Consider the following 21,901-nt stretch of genomic DNA (forward strand, 5'->3'; position numbering starts at 1 on the left):
ACAGTCCAATCCAGTAGTCACCACAAACTGATGATCTGTAGACTTATTCTCATCAGTGGCTGTCACATGTTCAGAAATAGGATACTCACACACCTGTCCTTGGAACCCTGACAAATGCTGGGTGTGGTCGGATAGTGGTAGTCGAAGTTCTGATTGAAGACATGGCTGCTCCAATGTCGATTATAAATGGGTAATGTTGATCTCCTATCTGCAGAGAGATAATAGGTTCCCTGTCCGATTGGAGGGTCCTTATGACTAAATTAGCTAATCAATCTTGTGTTCGGAAAGGGTTTGCCTGGGAGAAGTCGGTGTACCTCGTCTGTCCTCCCCTTGGTGGGTACCCCCTCCTTTGGGTCGGGCAGTCTCCTTCTGCTGCCCGTCTTTTAAAGGGGCATTCCTGATGCCAGTGATCTGTGCGGCCACAATTAAAAGATGCATTGTTCCCTCTATATCTGCCCCATCCTCTTTTCCCAGTAGACCAATGGCTCCTCAGAGGGGGCGGCCGTTGTAGAGCTGTTGGTGTCTATGGTGGGCCATAAAGAGGGGCTGAGGGTCCATTTGGGTGGGTTTGATATCCTCCCCCGTGTTGATCCACCCACCCAAAGTCACAATATTGGGGTTCCAGCTGGTAAGCCACTGTATCTGCCGCTGGTTGGGGTCTCAGATCATCCTTTTTCATTACATACTCAGTCTTAATCTTTGTAACTGAGCCTCCTTCCTGGCCTACACCCACCTTCCAATGCAATCTGACTGCCCGGGCCATCTGGGAAGGGTCGTTCTCTGTCCAATTCATGTTATTACATTTCACGGCAGTAGCCATGGAAGGTGGTAGGCAATGCATTAACATAGCACAATATTGAGGGGAATTCTGACCATTTTGGTATAGCAAGTCGCCTGACTGCCCACGGTAGATTTCATTAAAACGTTCCAGAAATTCCTCTGGCTCCTGTCTTTTTAGGTTTGAGGTCTAAGATAGCAGAGATGTTTATGGGCTTTTGAAATGTGGCATTCAACGCATTCAGGATTTGTGCCCGTCTATCATCGTCCAAGGCATGGGCTTGCTGAAGTGCGGCATGGCTAGCATAATTCAAGTGGTTGAGATGACTGCGGTACTCTGCTGGGGTTAAAACCTGCTGGACAAGGGCCCAGAGGTCCCTAGAATCAGCTTGATAAACTGAGATGGTAGTTCTCAGATAGTCCACGAAAGCAGCAGAAGATTTCTTCCTGTCTGGGATTGCAGCCAGAATAGCCATCATCTCGCTGGGTCTGCATGGGAAATAAACATCTATCGTGGACTGGGCTGCTGCTGTTGCAGCATCAGGGTTAGGTATTTTCCTAATCGGCAACTGTCTCAGATTCTCACTAGGGGGCGCTTTAGCGTTTCCTCTGGCTCTTCAAAGACTTTGACGTCCTTCCCTTCCAATAGGGGGAGCTCCGGCTCCTCAGAACTATTCCCATCCTGTTTCTTTGTTCTCATACTTTTCTGTCCTACCATATCGGTCTTAAGGGATCTAGGTGGTATGCGTAATTGTTTCTGGATAGGATCAGGCCCCCCTCTCATTGTCCGAGATCGGGTCCTAGAGCTAACTGGGCTTGTGGAACAGAGCTCCCCTTCTCTAACAGATGGTGAAGGTGCAGAAATAGGACTCACACTATCAACCGAGTGGACTGGAGAGGCTGGCATGATTTGAATCTGGGGAGCAGTGACAGGATATAAATTACGATACCCTGGTGGTTCTGGAATTAGTGCAGACAATGCTACTGGTGCAGTCGGGACTCTACCCGACATGGTCCAATTCTCCAGGTCACCATCTGCCTCTGTCAATGCAAGGCCAGCCATTGAATTACGTAGCCCATTTTTTAAACTCGAGTCTGCCCCGCTAGGTGTCTCCCTCTCTTTACTTGCGCGTTTTTTGAATGCACACACCTTTTTCACGATCTCCAGAGTTTTCTGGTTCCCCCATTACTAATTGGAATCCCCATTTTAAGGGCATTTTCTTGCCAACTTGATAACATGATCTTATCCCTCTCCTCCTGACAATATTGTCTCCATAATCCAATTAACTCTTTTGCTTTCATACTTTGGCTCTTTTTCCAGATTTCACCCTGAATTTTCTTAATGATGTCCAGATATTTAGTGCCCCCTAGTGGCCATTCGTCACCCAATCTTTTTCCTTAAAGTTGCTGCCATTTTTCTAAAATCTGTCGCTTTATCTGGATAAATATCACATAATATTTGCAATGAACTGCTTGGATCACTCGTGTTATCCAAGCAATTCCCCATAATCTCAAACTAGTCCTCAAGACTGCGTTGTTTGCCACTACAGTCCAAGGATACAATTTTAGCTTGATCAACTATAGTTTCCAAAACACACGTGGAACTGAACCGTCTTTCCGACGTCCCATCAATTCCAAAACACACGTGGAACTGAACCGTCTTCCGACGTCCCATCAATTCCAAAACACACGTGGAACTGAACCGTCTTTCCGACGTCCCATCAATTCCACAATCAACTCAAAACTGAACTATCAATCTTATGATATCCCATCAGGTTTTTTTTAACCCTCAGTCGCACCTACATTGACTGAATTTTTAATTTTCTAATCCCCAGACTGACCTTTGACTTCATCGAGACGATCTTTCCGTACCAACCGCGAGTGACCAGACCAATCAGACCATGAGAAGAGGGGAAAATCAATGTGGTCATTTTCCAGCTACACACATTGTGGGCCCATTTCCACTTTCCTTGTCCAACATCAGTCTAATTCTGATTTCGCAGCTGGCCGGTGACCGTCTGGAGAAATCCCGGGTTTCGGCACCAAATGACAATATTGAATTCTTTACCTCTTCAGTCTGGCCTCAAAATAACTCGAGATGGATTTGTAGGTATAGTATTGTTTATTTTTAACCAACTTGCAAGGCTGACTCGCTCCACAGGGATTCAGAACACACAAGCGGTCTCCTGAAGCTCCAGAACGCAGTGCTATCGGAGACAAAGAAATCTTTACAAATCTCATTCAAATGGCATTAAGTTTCACAAACAAGATTCCCATAGGTCATCCTATACACCTCCTGGCCTGGCCATATATCCTGATTGGCTCTCTTCGCATTCCATAACCCTGGGCCTCTTGTTACCCAGCATCCTTTTCCCCATCCTTGCCATGCTTTCTGAATCCTTTTGTCCTTTGTTTGTGAACTCACTACTATCAGACTGGCTCACATCTACATTATTGTAACTAATATTTGAACTAATTATTTTATATCACATTCGTTTGTTCAATTCCTCAGATGCATATCACCACACATTTCTGAGAGGAATATTTTCCTGCCAGCATGGATGTGAAACATAGATATGCACTAAGTCATTAGTGGAAATATGCTGCGCTGTGTATTTTCATTTCTTATACTCCCTTTATTTATATAAAGCTGTTTCTCATGATACCCCATTCGGAAAATGTTGTCAATGTCCCTTCCTTACTGTGCCTAATATGTTCTCTACAATAATTATATGTAAACCTTTAAAATGTATTCTGCTAAAGAATTAGCAAAGATTAAGAAAAATGTGTAACAATAATGGTTAGTATTTGTGTGTTTATGCAAGAATCCTCCTCAAACCCCTCCTTCCAGTGGTTGAAGAGCTCTTTCCTCAGTCTCAGTGCGGCTTCCACCCATTAAGAGGCTCAATGGACATGATGTTCATCACATGATGAATCCAGGAAAAGTGCAGGGAGCAGCATCAACCCCTGTACATGGCCTTCTTTGATCTCGCAAAGGTCTTTGACTCTGTCAACCGTGCGGGACAGTGGAACATCCTCCCCAAATTCAGCTGCCCAGAGAAATTCATCACCATTCCCCGCCTGCTCCACGATGAAATGCAAGATGTGATCCTCACCAATGGAACCACCACAGACCCAATACGTGTACAAACTGGGGTCGAACAGGGCTGTGTCATTGCACCAACGCTCTTCTCTAACTTCCTCGCAGCAACCCTCCACCCCACCACCCAGAAGCTCCCAGTTGAAGTGGAATTAACCTCTTGGACAAGCGGGAAACTGTTCAACCTCCGACTCCTCCAGGCAAGAACCAAGACCACCCCAACTTCTGTCATCAAGTTGCATGACGCAGACATTGCCTGTGTGTGCGGACACTCAGAGGCTCAGCTACAACCCATTCACCTAGGCATGTGAGAGAATAGGCCTCAGACTAAACACCCAAAAACAAAGGTTCTCCACCAGCCCACTCCCGCCACAAATCTGCCCACAACCATCAAGATCCATGGTGAGCTCTTGGACAATGTGGATCATTTGCCATACCCCGGGAGCCTCCTCTCAGTGCGAGCAGTTGAAATCGATGTTGAAATCCAACATTAACTCCAATGCACCAATGCAGCCTTTGCACGCCTGAGGAACAGAGTGTTTGAAGACCGAGACCTCAAATCTCGGACCAAGCTCATGGTCTACAGAGCAGCCATGATCCCTGCCCTCCTGTATGCATCAGAAACATGGACAATGTACAGCAGGCACCTCGAATCCCTGGAAAGATATCACCAAATCTGCCTTTGCGAAATCCTGCCAATCCACTGGCAGAATAAGCGTACCAACATGGGCCTCCTCTTCCAGGCCTATAGCCCCAGTATCGAGGCACTGGTCACGCACGACCAGCTGCGATGAGCGGGTCACATTGTCCGCATGCCCCACACAAATCTCCCGAAATTAGTGCTGTACTCCGAACTCCGCAATGGCAAGTGATCACTAAGAGGGCAAAGGAGATGCTACAAGGACTCTCTGAAAGTCTCCCTAAACAAATGCAACATCTTCATCGACTCGTGGGAATCACTTGCCTTAGAATGCAGAAACTGGAGAAGAAGCTGATGCGACCATCAATTCACTCGAAGACACGTGGAGAAGTAAACCGTGGTTTTAATCAGCTTAGAACTGAGCCTGCCTGTGACCGGTACAACACTGAATGCGGCCCTGCAGGTCGACAGCTCTTATACTTCCTGTAAAGGGGGTGGAGCCATGGGCGGAGCCCGTACGTGCCCCAACATGACCCCTGTGGGTGAATCCACACAATGGCCCATAGGTAGAGCCCACAGGGTTAATAACATAACACAAAACAGTGCACTGGTGAATTATCAGTAATTATATATTCACCACATTCACCCCCTGTTTAAAAATGAAATCCGCCGGGGGTGACGGGCTCATAGATTCAGTCGGTCCGGTGCCCGGATCGTACATTGCGACCGCCGAAGCACTGGTGTTGCAGCCGCTTCGGGTGGCTGTAGAAGTGGGTCCGGAGCAGGCATAGGCGTGGACTCCGAGAGCGGCTCTCCCAGAGTTTCATTCCTGTGGACCGGTGCGGCGGGTGGGAGGGATCGCGGGAACCATAAAGGGGTGGGGGCGGTGAACATGGGAGGTTGGACGGGATATAGTGTGGGGGATGCAGTAGTGGGAGTGGTGTTGGAGCCTGCGGGCGCCAGGTCCCGGAGGGAGACTTTATCTTGCCAGCCATCGGGGTGTTCGACGTATGCATAGTGTGGGTTAGAGTGCAGGAGCTGGACCCTCTCTACCAGACTCCGAACATGTTTTCGGAGGAGGACTGGACCCGGTGTCATCAGCCAGGGCGGAAGCGAGGCCCCTGAGGTAGCTCCCCTAGGGAAAACAACAAACGGTCATGAGGAGCCTGGTTTGTGGCCGTGCAAAGGAGGGACCAAATAGAGTGGAGAGCGTCGGGGAGGACCTACTGCCAGTGAGAAACTGGGAGATTCCTGGACCGCAGGGTCAGTAGGACGGTCTTCCAGACCGTCGAGTTCTCCCTCTCCACCTGCCCGTTTCCCCTGGGGTTATAACTGGTAGTCCTGCTCGAGGCGATGCCCTTACTGAGCAGGTACTGACGTAGTTCGTCGCTCATGAACGACGAGCCCCTGTCGCTGTGGACATAACTAGGGAAACCAAACAGGGTGAAGACACTATGCAGGGCTTTAATGAGAGTGGGGGTGGTCATATCAGGGCAGGGGATGGCAAACGGGAAGCGGGAGAACTCATCTATGATGTTAAGGAAGTACGTGTTGCGGTTATTGGAGGGGAGGGGCCCTTTGAAATCGATACTAAGGCGTTCAAAGGGCCGGGATGCCTTTACCAGGTGGGCCTTATCCGGTCGAAGTGCGGTTTACACTCCGCACAGATTTGGCAGTCTCTGTTTATAGCTCTGACCTCCTCGGTGGAGTAGGGAAGGTCGCGGGCCTTGATGTAATGGGCGAGCCGGGTGACCCCCGGGTGGCAGAGGTCATCTTGAGCGCTGGCGCATGTGCCGCGGGACAGGGCATCTGGGGGCTCGTTGAGCTTCCCAGGACGATATATTATATCGTAGTTATAGGTGGAGAGTTCGATTCTCTACCTCAAGATCTTATCATTCTTGATCTTGCCCCGCTGCGTATTGTCAAACATGAAGGCAACCGATCGTTGGTCGGTGACGAGGGTAAACCTCCTACCAGCGAGGCAGTGCCTCCAGTGCCGTACGGCTTCCACGATGGCTTGGGCTTCTTTTTTGACCGAGGAGAGTCGGATTTTGGAGGTGGTGAGTGTGCGTGAAAAAAATGCTACCGGTCTGCCTGCTTGGTTGAGGGTGGTGGCGAGAGCGACCTCTGAGGCATCGCTCTCCACCTGGAAGGGGACGGACTCATCCACTGTGCGCATCGCAGCTTTGGCGATGCCCGCCTTGATGCAATTGAAGGCCTGGCGGGCCTCAGCTGCCAGTGGAAAGAGGGTGGCCTTAAATAGTGGGCGGGCTTTGTCCGCATACTGGGGGACCCACTGGGTGTAGTAGGAGAAAAATCCAAAGCACCTCTTCAGGGTGGATCAATTCTTAGTGCCGCGAGGCTGCATATGGTGAGCAGGGGCAGAGGCCCCCCGAACTTAAGAGTTAGGCTCCTGAGGTTGCAATGGATGTCGAGTCCCAAAAGGAGAGGAGCGCAGAGGTCTGGGAGCACATATAGTTTAAAATTAGCGTACTCAGCATCGGGAATATTGGGAGCGAGCAGCGTCTTACCATGTCCGGGTGAATGATGCTCTCTGTGCTCCCGGAGTCGAAAAGGCACCCGGACGGCCATCATGGAGCTCCGGAGGTGCTTAGGTCGCGACTGGTCCAAGGTGACCGCGCTGAGGTGTGGGTAGCCGGCGGCGTGATCGGAGGTGCTGGGGCGGCCCTGCGATGGCTGTCCGTGTAGGTCGTACGCGTCGAGCGGCGTAGCAGATCGCGGCCAAGATGGCGGCCCCCGTTGGTCGAGCATGGCGGACGGTGAGGAAGATGGTGTCCAAGATGGCAGCCCCCATGGATTGCACATGTTATGCGGTAGCGGAGTCGGCAGACACGCTGCCATCTTGCGGGGTCTGTGGGCCTGTGAGTCTGTGGATCGGGTCTGTGAGTTTGAGTTCTTAGACCTGGCCAGGCAGACCTTGGTGAAGTGTCCTTTTCGCCTGCAGCTGCTGCAGTTCGCGTTGCGGGCTGGGCAGTGCAGTCGGATGTGCTGGGACTGGCCGCAAAAGTAGCAGGATAGCCCCCCATGATGGGCGGGCGGCCGCGTGGCACAGGCCTTGGGTAGTCTCGGTTCGGGGGTCCACAAAGGGGTCGCGTGATCGGCCGGGAATGCAGTAAGGCTCTGAAAAGCGGCCTCCAGAGAGGTAGCCAGTTTTACCGTGTCGTCCAGGTCCTGGGCCCCTTTTCGAGCAGGCGCTGTCTCAGATAGTTCGATCAGACCCCCGCCACGTAAACGTCTCGGACGGCGAGCTCCATGTGCTGAGTGGCCGTAACGGCCTTGTAGTTACAGTTGCGGCGAGGGCTTTGAGGTTGCGTAGGTAATCATCTAGCGACTACCCGGGGCGCTGGCGGCGAGTGGTGATGACGTGTTGCGCATATGCCTCATTCACAGGCCGCACATAGAGGCGTTCGAATAGTGCGAGGGCCTCCTTATAGGAAGTGGCTTCGTCGAGCTGGTCAGAAATGCGATGGCTCACCCGTGCGTGGAGGAGGCTCAGCTTCTGTTCGTCAGTGACGGATGGAGTAGACGACGCGGCGAGATAGGCCTTGAAGCATCGAAGCCAATGTGAAAACATTTATTTCGCCTCCGCGGCCTGTGTTGGGCCAGTCTGTCAGGTTTGAGGGCTGATTCCATAGTAGTATTTTAAGCTGATTAAATTGATGCGACCATCAATTCACTCGAAGACACGTGGAGAAGTAAACCGTGGTTTTAATCAGCTTAGAACTGAGCCTGCCTGTGACCGGTACAACAATGAAGGCGGCCCCGCAGATCGGCAGCTCTTATACGTCCTGTAAAGGGGGTGGAGCCATGGGCAGAGCCCGTACATGCCCCAACATATCCCCTGTGGGTGAAGCCACACAATGGCCCATAAGTAGAGCCCACAGGGTTAATAACTTAACACAGTGCACTGATGAATTATCAGTAATTATACATTCACCACAGAAGCATCTATGAAGGCGCCAATCACCTCAAGCATCATAGGGTGGAGCACGCAGAGGCCAAGCGTAAACAGCAGAAGGAGAGCGCCAAATCCAGAAATTCCCACCCACCCCACCTCATCAAACACCACCTGCCAAACCTGTGGCAAAGGCTGCAGATCCAGGATTGGGCTATTCAGCCACTGCAGAAACCACCTCCCTGGGTAACAAATCATCCTCGACCCTGAGGGACTGCCCACGAAGAAGAGATGATGATGTGTGCAGAATTATATAGTCGTGTAAGTTTAGCAGCCTTCAAACTCATCTCCGTTTAGTATGATTTAGAACCTGTCTGTATATATTTTCTTCCCAAGGTTCAGCGTAGAATGAACTGCTGACAAAGAGCTTGCCTGGATCTGCTCTGATCTGACAAGCTGCTCTAATGGGAGTTAAAACCTGTCAAACTACCCACTCACCTCAGGCATCTTGGTATTTGCACCCGGCAATATGGGAAATCTCATCACCATTAGCGGCAATTATCCCACAGCAAACACCTGTTCCGTTCTTTATCACCCAAACCTTTATTTCACTCTCAAAGGTCATTTACATGCTGTTCATAAAAGTTCATGAATTACTGAACTAATGAATTATTTTATTTTCTGGCCGGGGTTTCACGGCTCCTTTCACAGCCATCTGGTGCACAGGAGGGGGAAATATCGGTGGATTGCAAAAATCGGTTTTATGTCGTTGTAAAAATAGTTTGTGATTGTCTGCTCCAGACCGTGTTTCCTTCCGGCATGCTTCGGGAATCTAACTTCCATTCATTAACATGTCATTTGGGCGGCACGGTAGCACCGTGGTTAGCACAGTTGCTTCACAGCTCCAGGATCCCAGGTTTGATTCCTGGCTTGGGTCACTGTCTGTGTGGAGTCTGCACATTCTCCCTGTGTCTGAGTGGGTTTCCTCCGGGTGCTCCGGTTTCCTCCCACAGCCCAAAGATGTGCAGGTTATGTGGATTGGCCACACTAAAAAGATTACCCTTCGTGTCCTAAAAGGTGAGGTGGGGTTACTGGGTTACGGAGATAGGGTGGAGGTGTGGACTTAGGTAGGGTGCTCTTTCCAATGGCCGGTGCAGATTCGATGGGCTGAATGGCCTCCTTCTGCACTGTATATTCTATGATTCTATGCTGGATCATAGAACACAGAACATAGTACATAGAAAATACAGCACAGAACAGGCCCTTCGGCCCACGATGTTGTGCCGAACCTTTGTCCTAGATTAATCATAGATTATCATTGAATTTACAGTGCAGAAGGAGGCCATTCGGCCCCCTGAGTCTGCACCGGCTCTTGGAAAGAGCACACTACCCAAACTCAACACCTTCACCCAACACCAAGGGCAATTTTGGACACTAAGGGCAATTTATCATGGCCAATCCACCTACCCTGCACATCTTCGGCATGTCACACAACAGTACATAAGCGACGTGCACCTGATGACCTGCACTTCACTCATGTTTTCGAGTTTCGTTCACCTACCTTGCTTCGACCAATAGCTGCAGTCACCAGTGCTGGGCTTCGCAGGCAGCACCATATCATTTCTATCGGGGGGCTCACTGGTAAGTATCTACCTGCCAGACCAACGGTAGGATGGAAATGGCTTCTCAACAGCTGCAAGACCAGGGCCTGCTTGGGGAAGGGGCGTATCCTAGGGTATGTGTCGGTCCACAGTGGACGGCACGGTAGCACAGTGGTTAGCACTGTTGCTTCACAGCTCCAGGTTTCCAGGTTCGAATCCCAGCTTGGGTCACCGTCTGTGCGGAGTCTGCACGTTCTCTCCGTGTCTGCATGGATTTCCTCCGGGTGCTCCGGTTTCTTCCCAAAGATGTGCAGGTTAGGTGGATTGGCCATGCTAAATAGCCCTTTTGTCCAAAAACAAAGGTTAGGTGGGGGTACTGGGTTACGGAGATGGGGTAAAGGTGTGAGCTTGGGTAGGGTGCTCTTTCCAAGGGTCGGTGCAGACTTGATGTGCCGAATGGCCTCCTTCTGCACTGTAAATTCAATTCTATAAAAAAATATATAATCTGTGAAAGTGGCCTCAAGATGGTGAGGGGTGAGATGGGCACAGGGCATTGGCACCTCCACCTCACAATGCCCTTGGACTATAAAGCGGATATCCTCCAGAGAAACAGTGGGATGAAGGGACACAGGGAGACCTGAGAGGTCTTTGTGATGGGCTATTCTTAATAGTACATGACCTGTTGATAATGGGGTGGGGGGGCATGTGGTTTTCATATTCGCACAGGGAGGGTCAAAGCTGCTCAGGGAGTGGAAGGCGAAATGACCATATTCAAATAGAAGCAGATTACTGTGAATGCTGGAATCTGAAACGAAAGAGAAAATGCTGGAAAATCTCAGCAAGCCTGGCAGCATCTGTAGGGAGAGAAAAGAGCTAACGTTTTGAGTCCGATGACTCTTTATCAAAGCTAACAGACAGAGAAAGTGGGAAATATTTATACTGTGGAGTGAGCACCCGGTTTCCCTGGATTTCTGTGGCTATGACTCATCTTTCATTCCCACTCCACAGTATAAATATTTCCCACTTTCTCTGTCTGTTAGCTTTGACAAAGAGTCATCAGACTCAAAACGTTAGCTCTTTTCTCTCCCTACAGATGCTGCCAGACTTGCTGAGATTTTCCAGCATTTTCTCTTTCGTTGACCATATTCAAACCTGTGGTGATTGCACAATACAAATTTCAAATGTGAAGAGACCCTGCTGGTGGGGACTCTGTGGGCAAATTGGTGGGTAGCTGAATGCACGGGAGATGGGGGCCAATTAAATGGGAAGCCAGCTGAAGTCCGCATTCCCACATGAGCAGAGTGGCATACCTGAGACACATTAATAGTCACTAAATGATATTGCAGGGAATCACTAACATGAAGTAATGTTGCACATTCCTGTGAGACTAATTGCACAAAGTGGTACTAATCCATCTCCTTGATTTAACCCCTGGTTCGCAGCATCAACATTGCCCAAAGTGGTAAAGAAATGAATAACAATTGGGCTACTGGACATCTTTTATAAGTAGCAATGGGTGGCTCACAGAACAGAAACCTCAGACCCCTCAAAATATCTCAAAGCCTGACTAAGCAGAGATGCTAATGTATATTCCAAAGAAGCTAGCATTATATTGCCGTGAATGAGGATGTCAGTACCTGGGCTGAAATGGCCATTTCCAGGCACCTGGCCAACGCAATCTCATAGCAGCCGCTCATATAAGCGGTGACATGGTGAGAGAGCTTTGACACGCACTCTGCGCTGGCCATCCTTCCCTGATACGGGAATGAAGCCCATGGACCCACATTCTCTGACAATTCACTGACCTTTCGAGGACCTCTGATGACTAATATTGACTTTTGTCTCTCTCTCATTGATACTGCAGGGAGGAGGCCATCAGGAAGACGGAGTCTGGAATCATTGTTGCCTGCACAATTGCATATAGGAATGAGGGAAGAAGGAGAAGGATGCGATCGAGGTGCCTGGCCTGTCAAAGGGATGATCAAGACCCTCAAGACCATGAGGCAGGAGGCCTTCCTCTGGATGCAGAGAATGAAGACAACAGAAATGTCATGCCTGGGTGTCTCATTAAACCCAGATATACAAACAGCGGCTGTCTTATCTGTAGAAGCATGAGAATCAGTGTTGTTGCACCCTCACATGTCCAGGGATCTGGGTGGTCCACATTTGCCACATTCTCCATGAATTGGTGCCATGTGGACTCAGAAAGCATCTATTGCCAGTGACTCTGAAAGTAACAGCCGCGCTCAACGTCTAAACCATTGACTCCTTCCTAGGGACTTCTCCGGGGCCTCTCAGGCATCAACGTGCAAATGCATACATGAGGTCACAAATGCACTTTTTACCAAGGCCCACAATTACGTCAATTTTGACAGAGGTCAGGCATGCCAAGTTGCCAGAAGACTGACCTTTGCAGAGATTTATGGGTTTTAGCAGTTACAGAGCACCATTGACTGCACTAATGTGGCTACCAAAGCTCCGTGCAGTAGGCACTACAATATATAAACTATAAACAGGAAAGGTGTCCTCTCACTCAATATACACCTGTTCTGTGACCATAATAAACAAATCCAGCAGGTTTATGCCAGGTATCCAGGAAGCATTCACAGCTCATCTATTTTCAGTTGATCCTAGACCACACAGAATCCAAAGCTCGCTTGTCAGGGTTGATGACATGAGGTTGATGACACCTGTGCGATGGCTTCAGACTCCTGCAGAGGGTAGGTACAATGAGGTTCATGCAGTTACTTGGCCATTGGTTAAACACCTTAGGGAAGCTGAAGATGTGATTCCGATGCCTGGACAGATCTGGTGGAGCATTCAGGTACATTCCCCAGAGGATGTCACATGGCTTGCTGCATGCTACACAACCTGGTGCAACTTAGTGGGAGATGACTTGCCAGATGATAAAATGGAGGAGTTGCACATCTTCTCCAATGAGGTGGACCTCGAAGGGAATAACAGTGATGAGTTTGAGCAAGTCGATGCTGCAGATAAAGAGGCCACGGCACACGTCAGACAAGGTGGGCATGCAAGGGAGGACTTCATAGCCACAATATTCCAGAGGGAGGATGATGCAATCGAGTGAATATTGTTGAGAAGTTGGGAAAATTAAGATGGAAAAAACATAGTAAAACAGGGATTTGGTTGAAGGAAGACATCTGGAGATGTAAATTCATCTATCAGTGGAAGGCATGTATTTTACATATATGATTTTAAAAAACAATGGGGCTATAGAGTTGGTAACTTCAAAGTGGAGAAATAAGGAAATGGATATGTACCTGCTAAAAGCCAACTCCACAGGGTGAATAACATCAAAGGGAAATAAACAGTATAACTGTAGAACCCTAACTAAGGAAAGAAGGGGAGAGGTGGCTAACATCAGTACTGCAGCAAGGTGCAGATATGGGGTGGGATTCTCCATCGTGTGGCACGCGTTGGGATGCTCCATTTCGGTGGCTGGTCAATGAGGTTTCCATTTCGGGGGCAGCCCCATGCCGTCAGGGAATACCCTAGGCTGCTGGCAAAACGGAGAATCCCGACGGCAGAGAATTCAGCCCATAGTTTACTGAAAGAAGCAGCCGTTTTCTGCCTTCGCTAAACCTAGACGTTGTCACCTTAACTTGCTTGTGGTAATTATCTGCTCGATTTAGCTCAAAACGTCATTGAATATTAGATGTTGTTTGGGAAAAGGGGTGTCTCAGGGTTCAAGTAACCTGGAATGGGGAAGAAGAGATAGTTTCAAGTAAAGTTCTGTGTGTATAGTCATCAGTATACTTAAGTGTCATAGAGTTTTATACTTCTTCTTGTCGTATGCATTTTGTCTTTCTTTTAAGTTAATAAATATTCCTTATTCATTGTTCACACAATGACAGGACTGTTCCTCATTGAGTTATACACTGTTCCTCCATGTTATATTCATGACTGAAAGGTGAAGGCGTAGAATTGGCAAGTCATGTTGCAGCTGTATAGAACCTTAGGCCACACTTGGAGTATAGTGTTCAATTCTGGTCGCCACACTACCAGAAGGATGTGGAGGCTTTAGAGAGGGTGCATAAGAGATTTACCAGAATGTTGTCTGGTATGGAGGGCATTAGCTATGAGGAGCGGTTGAATAAACTCGGTTTGTTCTCACTGGAACGAAGGAGGTTGAGGGGCGACCTGATAGAGGTCTACAAAATTATGAGGGGCATAGACAGAGTGGATAGTCAGAGGCTTTTCCCCGGGGTAGAGGGGTCAATTACTAGGGGGCATAGGTTTAAGGTGAGAGGGGCAAGGTTTAGAGTAGATGTACGAGGCAAGTTTTTTACGCAGAGGGTAGTGGTTGCCTGGAACTCGCTACTGGAGGAGGTGGTGGAAGCAGGGACGATAGTGACATTTAAGCGGCATCTTGACAAATACATGAATAGGATGGGAATAGAGGGATATGGACCCAGGAAGTGTAGAAGATTGTAGGTTAGTCGGGCAGCATGGGCGGCACGGGCTTGGAGGGCCGAAGGGCCTGTTCCTGTGCTGTACATTTCTTTGTTCTTTGTTCTTTGTAGTGTAGGAGGACAGAATTGTTAACGTATGGAGAAGGGTGATATGTCCTAGAGCTCCATGCAGTCTGTCATCTGCCAGGGCTTTTGTGCTATAACCCCATACTGTAAGGTACTGTGCATTCCTGTCTGGCAGTTGCACTTGTGACTCTCTGATTGTACATCTACCAAGCCGAACAATCAGTACTAGAACTTTGTGTCTTTTCTGGTATAGTGTACCAGTGAAAGGCTCTATTTTCAAATGCATTTACCCGTTGATATCTGACACACCATCCCTGGTCTGGGACCTCACCCGTTTATTGTGCGCAATCGTGTCCTGCATAAAGACAAATGGCAAGGGTGTAAGCAATACACATGACAGGACAGATGAGAAGGATGGTTGGCATTCGTAGGTAGTAGAGCCATGGAGGAAATGAGGATGAGATCAGGGGAGGGAATGGGGTCAGATGGAGATGTGGGGTGTGTAGGAAAGAGTGAGTGGTGATGTCCATTGAGCTGACAGTGAGTGAGATCCCTGTGGATGGAAGGTGGCCTTGTGAGTGTGTGAGTTGAGAGTGATGAGATGGTATACTTACCCTGGCGGAATGGGTGAGATCATTCAATTTTCTATACTGGGTGACCAACCTCTTCTGGGCAGCTTTCGCATCGACCACCACTAACTCCCAAGCTGGATTTGTGATGGTGCTGCCTCTTCTGCAGCCAAAGCGGGGATAGATGACAATGTGGTGGGCCTCCATGGTGTCCAGTAGGTGGTCAAGTGAAGTATCGCTAAAACTGGGTCAGCATTCTTCTTAGCATTTTGGGGTCAACTCTTCATTGGAGCAGTCCTGGGCTGCCAGCATTGAGAACTGTGCGCGTAGCTGCAGTATGTATATGGCACCCGAAGTGATGAAGCAGTGAGGTAACAGTGTGGCGGGTGAATCAGAAGCCCTCCGCACCTCCCCACCCGCAAGATGGCATGTTTCCCATGCCTGTATAATTAATGAGTTAGGAAATGGATATATGGTCATTGTGGCCAGTGGGAAAAAGGCTGAATTTCATGCCAGCTACCTCACTTGATGCATTTCTGGGAAAATCCTGCCCTCTAACATTATTTTAAGACCAATTACTCTATGCATCATTATCATCATGACCAACGTGTACTTCAACTTCTGTAAAGAATGAGCAATGGTGGGCAGCACGGTGACGCAGTGGTCAGCATTGCTGCTTCACGGCGGCGAGATTCCAGGTTCGAATTCGGCTGTGGGTCACTGTCCGTGTGAAGTTTTCACATTTTCCTTGTGTTTGCATGGGTTTCGCCCCCACAACCCAAAGATGTGCAGGCTAGGTGGATTGGTCACGCTAAATTGGAAAGAATGAATTGGGTGCTCTTAGAAAAAAGAATGACTAATGATAATTATTGGACCTTATGGGTCGTGTGGAAGGTGATTTAGTGAGAGACCTGCTTTGGACATACAGATGCTGACCTAAGATTTTTATTGTCAACTTAACTGAATCAAAACAATTATGCTTCTTTTATTCCATGAGGTCAACTTCTTTTAAACTTCCTTCTGGTTATGTTAACAACCCCAATCTCCTTAACAGCCAAGAGTGGGAGGATTTTAAAAAATGTATTCATTTGCAGGATGTGGGCTTCGCTGGCTAAGTTAGCAATGATTGTCCATCAGTAATTGCCCATGAGAATGTGGTGCTGTGTTGGCGTCTTGAACCGCTGCAGTCTCTGAGATGTAGGTACTTCCACAGTGCTGTTCATTTTTAAAAAAATAATCTTTATTGTCACAAGTAGGCTTACATTAACACTGCAATGAAGTTACTGTGAAAATCCCTTAGTGGCCACACTCAGGCCCCTATTCGGGTACACAGAGGGCAAATTCAGAATGTCCAATTCACCTAACAGCATGTCTTTCGGGACTTATGGGAGAAACCGGAGGAAACCCACGCAGACACGGGGAGAACGTGTAGACTCCACACAGACACTGACCCAAGCCGGGAATCGAACCTGGGACCCTGGCGCTGTGAAGCAAACATGCTAACCACTATGCTACTGTGCTGCCCATGCCCATGTTAGGGAGGGAGATCCAGGATTTTGACCCAACGACAGCGAAGGAACGACAATATAGTTGCAAGTCAGGATGGATGATGAATAACTTGGAGGGGCCTTCCAAGTCATAGTGTTCTCATGTGTCTTCTGCTCTTGTCTTTCTAGATAGTAGTGCTCGTGGTTTTGTAAGGTGCTGCCTAATAAACCTTTGTAAGTTCTTGCAATGCATCTTGTAGATGGTACACACTTCTGCTACTGTGCTTTGGCGGTGGAGGGAGTGAATGTTTGTCGAAATGCTGCCAATTAAGAGGGCTGCTTTGTCCTGGATGGTGACGGGCTTCTTGAGTGTTGTTGGGGCTGCGTTCATCCAGGCAAGTGGAGACTATTCCATCACATTCCTGACTTGTGCCTCGTAGATGGTGTACAGGCTTTGTGGGGTCAGGAAGTGAGTTACTCGCCACAGGATGTCTTGCCTCTGACCTGCTCTTGTAGCCACAGTATTTATATGGCTAATCATGTAAATGTTAGGATTGGACAGCCCAACACATTACCGCAGGCAAAGGCTCAATTCAATTCCAAAGTCATGGACTGAAGATCATTATCACCACAACAGCACGGTGGGGGCAGCACGGTAGCATTGTGGATAGCACAATTGCTTCACAGCTCCAGGGTCCCAGGTTCGATTCCGGCTTGGGTCACTGTCTGTGCGGAGTCTGCACATCCTCCCCGTGTGTGCGTGGGTTTCCTCCGGGTGCTCCGGTTTCCTCCCACAGTCCAAAGATGTGCAGGTTAGGTGGATTGGCCATGATAAATTGCCCTTAGTGTCCAAAATTGCCCTTAGTGTTGGGTGGGGTTACTGGGTTATGGGGATAGGGTGGAGGTGTTAACCTTGGGTAGGGTGCTCTTTCCAAGAGCCGGTGCAGACTCGATGGGCCGAATGGCCTCCTTCTGCACTGTAAATTCTATGATAATCTATGATAAACCTAAACTTATTGTAAGTGGTATGGAGACTGACTTAAAGGGCGGGATTCTCCGACCCCCGAGTAGGAGAATCTCCGGGGGGGCGGCGAGAATCCAGCCCCGCCGCTCTGACGCTGGCTGCCGTATTCTCTGGCGCCGGTTTTCGGGCGGGGGCAGGGTTTACGCCACGCCGGCCAATGGCCCCCCCCCCCCCCACTGGCAATTCTACGGGTCCCAATGGGCCGAGCGGCCGTCAGTTCCTGGCCAGTCCCACCGGCGTGAAATGGTCCCACACGGGTGGATCCTGGCTGGTAGGCCGTCTAGTGGAGTCCTTGGGGGGAGCACGGGGGGGATCCAGCCCCGGGGAGGACCCTCACGGTGGCCTGGCCCGCGATCAGGGCCCACCGATCTGCGGGCGGGCCTGTAACATAGGGGCACTCCTTCCTTCCACGCCGGCCTCTGTAGGGCTCCGCCATGGTCGGCGCGGAAAAGAACCTCCCTGCACAAGCGCAGGAACATGCCGGCCGGTCTGCGCATGCGCGGAACCACATTGGTGGTTCCGCGCATGTGCCAACTCGCGCCAGCCCTTCGCTGCCGGTTGGCGCGAAGAACATAGAACATAGAACATACAGTGCAGAAGGAGGCCATTCGGCCCATTGAGTCTGCACCAACCCACTTTATCCCTCACTTCCACCCTATCCCCCTAATCCAATAACCCCTCCTAACCTTCTTGGACACTAAGGGCAATTTATCATGGCCAATCTACCTAGCCTGCACATCTTTGGATTGTGGGAGGAAACCAGAGCACCCGGAGGAAACCCACGCAGACATGGGGAGAATGTGCAGACTCTGCACAGACAGTGACCCAAGCCGGAATCGAACCTGGGACCCTGGAGCTGTGAAGCAACTGTGCTAACCACTGTGCTACCATGATGCCCCGGAGGATTCCGCAACTTCCGGTTGGCCCGACGCCGGAGTGGTTCGCATCGTTCTTGGCGCCGGTGTCGGGCCATCCCGCCAATTGCGGGAGAATCCTGCCCCAGATTCCCAGCAGCTCAGCTGAATATGAGCTGCTGGTTCCCAAGAGGAGTGACTCTTGAGTGTTCCCTCATATTCCCTAAGGAATTTCAGACTTCCAGCATCCGCACTATTTTGCTTTTGCGTTTTTTGCGTTTCCTTGGGAAATCATAGAATCCCTACAATGCAGAAGGAGGCCATTCGGCCCATCGAGTCTGCACCAACCCTTCGAATGGGCACTCTACCCATGTCCACCCAGCCCTATCCCTTAACCCCATAGTCTAACCTGCACATCCTTGGACGTTAAGGGGCAGTTTAGCATGGCCAATCCACCAAACCCACACATCTTTGGACTGTGGGAGGAAACCGGAGTAGACACGGAGGGAAGGTACAAACATCACACAGACAGTGACCCAAGACCAGAATTGAACCCAGCCCCTGGTGCTGTGAGGCAGCAGTGCTAACCACTGTGCCACCGTGCCACCCTTTTAACATGCCTCAACCTAAACCTCTTTAGCTCCCTCAATCACTGACTGGAGTTGATGTGTCCTTCCAGTTCCAGGAACCTTTCTGAAGAATCGTCGGCAACCACATCCTGCCTCTCAGGCTGTCCCATTTGGCTGGGCACGATGAAGCCCGACAATATGCATTTATGTTGTTGAGATCAGCAGTTGCTTCACATCCCGGGCCGTGCCAGGTTCTCTGACCAATTTCAACCTCCTATGCTCCTTCCCTAGCTCCCTGATAGTAACGGTTAATAATGAGTTAAAACTGGCTGGTCCAAAACAAAATTGAACAAATTGGTAACCCGCATTCTAACAAAGTAAATGAAGAATCCCACCGGCACTTGTCTTTTTACATTGAAATGCACAGGTCCAGATGCCGTTTGGCATTTCACCCCCTTTTTCTCACTGCACAGATGTAGCTGCACATCGCTGGATGCTCACCAGTCTGCAGATTCATTGAAAAAAATACTGCTTTTATGCGATCCAGTGAAAATATTAAATGACATACCAGGGAAACCAAATTAAAGAATTATTCTCGATGCTATCATGTGAATACCTGAAAGGAGGCCAGTCAGTATCAGTAATTGATATTAAATTCTTCTTCCCTCTGTTTCTGAAGCTGGAGGTTTGCTGCCAAGATTTGTTGGCGTGAACTCAGATCCCTTCCTCTTATCTTGCCGGGGGTCTTTTCTCAATAGATTGCTCGACACTCATCAGTCTGAAAGTATTCATCACTTTTAATTTACTGTGGATAGCAAAATCAGCGAACAGTTTACCTTGTTATACCGCATGCATAGCTTGTGTTCTGCATGACTTTCTCTATCTTTCCACGCGCAGATAAATGATTGCACGTTATTTTGAGGCTGTTCAATTTTGTTCATAAGTCTGCTCTTAAATATCTTAAAGTCATTTTTGTATGAAACTTGTTTATTTTCTCTTGTTGCATTCCCCATGGTTTGTCTTCTGCCACATGATTACTAGCCGCCTGCATTCTTGCGAAGGTGGGATTCCTGCTGATAATTTAGGGTGTAATTCACAGCTCTTATATCTGTGGAATGTGGCATTTCAGACAGTCTTGAAGTATTTTTCATTTCTCTGCCATATTTCAAAAAAGTCTCCAGTGCATCCAGGGATTCTGAGATATTTCAATCAATCCCCACCTCCCGCTGTGAAAAGGACCCCCATAAAATTAAATTAACTTTTTTTCGCAGAAAGATCATGCAAAACTGCATGAACAAAGAAAGAGTAACGACCTTGATAACTTAAAAGCCTCCAATGGCTCGATTGTATTTCAAAGTAAAAGGGCAATGCATACCATCTGTACCATTCACGGGTAGAATACGTTGGCCGTCCGTGCTTGCCATAATAGCAAAAACTGGTTAAAAGAAAATCTCAAAATGAATCCAAAATGGAATAATATCTGATCCATCAACAGTACGTTGTCTAATCTATAAAAGATATACATTGAGAGTGAGTTCTGGATGTATTCCATCTCAGCATCTGGATCTGCTTGAAGTTAACATATTTAGTGATGTCTTCTGAGCCCATTGACAATATTGCTGCCTAATCACTCGCAAGTGTTTACTATCATATGTTTTTTTTTAAATGGTCTTCATTGCAAAAGAATGTTTTGGCAAACTGCTTTTGTTATTATGGAGAGAAAAGAATAGTTGCTTGGTAGTGCAGAGCTTGAATATTGCTAAAGAGAGACATGTTGCCGAATCTTTTTGTCTTGCACTCATCAGTACAAACAGAAAAATGCCAAATCACAACAATTTATCAACTTATATTAAAGGAGACAGGGGCGCTGTTACCATGGAAAAAGCAATGGGGAATTATAAGTTTCCCAAGCCACTGGGTCATTCTCAAGAGGTGCAAGGCTTGAAAATAGTCCTTTTGTTGACTTGTCAAGCAATCAGCAACCTTTTCTCCTGCAGTATAAATGATTGTGATCGTTTGTAATTTAGCATTCATGCATTTGACCACATAAGCACAAAAAGAAAAGCTTCGGCCACATGTTCCTCTTCTCAGAAATGTTCGAGGGAAAATAAATGGAAGTGCCTTCTGACACTTACGGTTTTTTTTGAAAAATATTTTATTAAGGCATTTGTGATTTTATAACAGTACCAGTAAACCTTATACAAACAACTATAAACATAGTGCAAAGACCCTCGACCTCCCTCACAGGTCCCACCTTCCTTGAACAATAATCTAGATGGAACCCCGCCCCCCCCCCCCCCCCCCCCCCCGCCCCTCTGCTGACAGTTAATTTTCTCGGAAGAAGTCGACAAACGGCTGCCACCTCCGGACGAACCCTAACATTGACCCTCTCAGGGCGAACTTGATTTTCTCAAGACTGAGAAAGCCAGCCATGTCATTGACCCAGATCTCTGATTTTGGGGGCTTCGAGTCCTTCCATGCTAACAGTATCCATCTCCGGGCTACCAGGGAGGCAAAGGCCAAGACGTCGACCTCTCTCGCCCCCCTGGACTTCCGGGTCCTCCGACACTCACCACCTGTGGACTCGGTGCCACCCTTGTTTTTAACACCATGGACAATACACCTGCAAAACACTGCCAGAATCCCCTAAGCATCGAACATTCCCAAAGCATGTGGACATGGTTCGCTGGCTGTCCTGCGCATCTTGCACACCTGTCTTCTATCCCAAAAAACTTGCTCATCCGGGCCACCGTCATGTGTGCCTGGTGAACAACCTTAAATTGTATCACGTTGAGCCTGGCGCATAATGTGGACGTATTGACCCTGCTTAATGCATCCGCCCAGAGACCTGCCCCTATTTCTCCC

The sequence above is a fragment of the Scyliorhinus torazame genome, chromosome 6 (assembly GCF_047496885.1).
Source record: "Scyliorhinus torazame isolate Kashiwa2021f chromosome 6, sScyTor2.1, whole genome shotgun sequence".
NCBI classification, from domain to species: Eukaryota; Metazoa; Chordata; class Chondrichthyes; order Carcharhiniformes; family Scyliorhinidae; genus Scyliorhinus; species Scyliorhinus torazame.